Source organism: Sinocyclocheilus rhinocerous, unplaced genomic scaffold (genome assembly GCF_001515625.1).
Source record: "Sinocyclocheilus rhinocerous isolate Xijiao unplaced genomic scaffold, SAMN03320098_v1.1 scaffold295, whole genome shotgun sequence".
Lineage (NCBI taxonomy): Eukaryota > Metazoa > Chordata > Actinopteri > Cypriniformes > Cyprinidae > Sinocyclocheilus > Sinocyclocheilus rhinocerous.
In genome coordinates this window covers 502,962-505,645 of record NW_015647035.1, presented here as the reverse complement: position 1 = coordinate 505,645, position 2,684 = coordinate 502,962, and the positions used below count along the sequence as shown (strand labels likewise).

At 38.3% G+C, this 2,684-nt stretch overlaps 1 long non-coding RNA gene across 1 annotated transcript in view; it reads right to left on the bottom strand.

The window, feature by feature from the left end:
- Positions 1 to 828: 828 nt before the first annotated feature.
- The window catches only part of LOC107708415 (uncharacterized), a 3,293-nt gene continuing 1,437 nt past the window's right edge, over positions 829 to 2,684 (bottom strand). The window contains exons 2-3 of the long non-coding RNA XR_001636359.1: positions 1,798 to 1,879; positions 829 to 898 (exon numbers count right to left, since the gene is read on the bottom strand). This is a non-coding gene — a long non-coding RNA (uncharacterized LOC107708415). The remainder of the gene's footprint in view (positions 899 to 1,797; positions 1,880 to 2,684) is intronic.

The window sequence follows — 2,684 nt, the reverse complement described above, 5'->3', positions numbered from 1 at the left end:
ATCCAAATAGAGACAGATAGACATATAGATAGATAAATAGATGGACTATTCTATTCTATTCTACTACTCTCAAACTTCTGAGAATCCACTAAATTTAGAGTGAGAACACACATGCATCTTTAAAGATCATTCGTTGTCAGTGGCCATACAAGGACACTGAACTCACTGCATGATTACTAAGTAGTTGACCAGAAAATTGTCATGTTCAAATTGTGTCCAGATGCCCTTGCATTATGGTGAACCAGATGAAATGGCTCTACTTTGAGAATGTTCTGGGATGTTCTCGAGTGAAAACGAATAACAGGGGCTGTTTCCTCATGCGCTGATACTCTCTGCAATGTTGGGAATTTGATCTGTTCCGTTAAAAGACATTTTCTAAGTTTCCACAATCTGTCACAGATGTATCTGACAGCTTGTGTTCCCATTTAGTCAGTATTTCTTCAAAATTGATGTCTTTCTTGCATATATTCAACAGGGTATGTATAATTGTGCAATACATTGCACAACAATATTAGATCATTTTGAAAAGGAAGTCCATCGCACTCATTTCCAGATTAATTTTTCATTCCCAAAATCAATTGGCAATTGGTTCATTCAGTTCCTTGGACGCTCTCAAGTTCATGTGTAATGAACCTCTGTGGTGCCATATCAGAGCTTCAGATGTGGTTGATAGTGGAAGGACATCTCTTAGTTTGACTAAAATCACAGCTGCACAACGTGGGCAAGGAAATTCTCTATTAGCTTTTTAAAGCTTTCTGTGGGCATGTGGAAGATGCACTATAATCTAATCCACCCGTGTGGTTTTGTAAACGTAATTAGAGCAGCCGCTGCTTGAGGTCGGCGATCTTGATTCTGGAGGTCCAAAGCTCATCTGCTCAGCTAACCGCAGGCCTAGTTGCTACAGACAGCAAAACAGCAAACAAATGAAGTAGTAATTATGACTGACACGACCTTTAATTTACAGATTAATGAAAATCTATTAAAAGAGGTATTTTGAAACCAATGTAAAAGCCTCTACACGTAAATATATGGCTGGCAAAAAAATACAAACACGCTCTGAGCTGCCAGTTTGACTGAAAGACAACGCTCACATCCCTGCGCTCAGGCGGTCTTTGCGTCAGGAGCAGAATTATATATCGTTCAGTTCACTCTATCAGCCCTTTCCAATAGCTGAGCTGAGCCAAATATTCCCCTGACAGCCAACTCACATGTGTTTTGTGGACAGGGGACAACTGTCCTTTTGTCCTCGCGCATGTACTGCCTGGTTCTGGCTCCTGTTTTGAACTGTTTTGTGTTCTCTTTCTGTTTTGGCCAGGAAAGTTTCTTCTTTAGAGATATTTGGTGATAAAATGCAAGTTTGCTTTGTCCTTCAGCTGCATACTTTGATTAGGCGGGACAATTTGTTTTTTTGTTTTTCAAATGAAGAGCCCCTCCTATTCTCTCCAACTCACTCAACACAGATTTTGATGAAAGGAGGGAATAATCAAAGAGTAAGTGGCGGAGGTGGTAAAGGTTGACGAGGGGGGGGGGCTAGTTTGTTTTACCTCATGCTGATAAGGTTTCTCAAAAAGATCAACCAGATTCATGGGAATTTATAGCTGCCTGTCAATAAGATACAGTTTGTTTTGAAAGGAGATGCTTAACACATATTCATGAATTAATTTCTGACTCTATGACACCTTATGCTATGTGAAGCGTATCATTTAACCTTTGTGTTGGCAATAAACCGGCAGACTATAGTTATAGTATCTAATGTATGTGGTGTTGTGATGGGTAAAGGGGGGCTGGGCTGCTTACCAAAAGTTTGCAGGTTAGAGACCCGTAAACTCAATGAACCATCACTGCTGTGTAACCCCAGGTTGTTCCAGAAGGATTGTCCCTGTAATAAGTGTACGGTAAGTCATTTCGGATAAACAGATGTCTGCTAAAATGGCTACTTACATGTATCCAAGGCATTCATTAAAAGGAGGGATGGGAAATAAGACATAACCGACAGCAGTGTGAACCTTTGTACTCTGGCTACAAAAAGGACCTTTAGTTCAAAACAAATAGACAATTTTACATTTACATTGAGATCTAATATCTCACTCTTTCTCTAAAGGCTATCCATAACTGTTTTATAGCAAGACTTTGAATGTAAGTCAACAATTCACAAAGTTTATATTTTTGAAAGATACATAGGCCTAATACAGAACTTTACAGACTGACTGAATGAATGTCGCAATTATATTTTATTTATCTTTTAACTGTTCTCTAGGTTGTATTTTAGTGTAGTATGTGTTCAGTAGTGTTTAGTACAAGTCGTGGGTGAAATGGGTGACTTGTCAGACTTTCCAAAAGGACAAATCTTGCAGTTTAGCAGGAGTGTGTAACCTTAACAGCCCAGTTGTTTGGAGTTTTAAGAACAACAGTCTTTACGATTATGATTTTGAAAAAAAGGAAAGCCAAGTATCAAGACAAAATTAAGATATACTTTGCATATTGGCTTGACAGTCTTTTTTTAAAGGGGTCATATGATGTTGCTAAAAAGAACATTATTTTGTGTATTTGGTGTAATGAAATGTGTTTATGCAGTTTAGGTTCAAAAAACACATTATTTTCCATATACTGTACATTATTGTTTCTCCTCTATGCCCCGCCTTTCTGAAACGCGTCGATTTTTACAAAACTCATCGGTCTGAAAA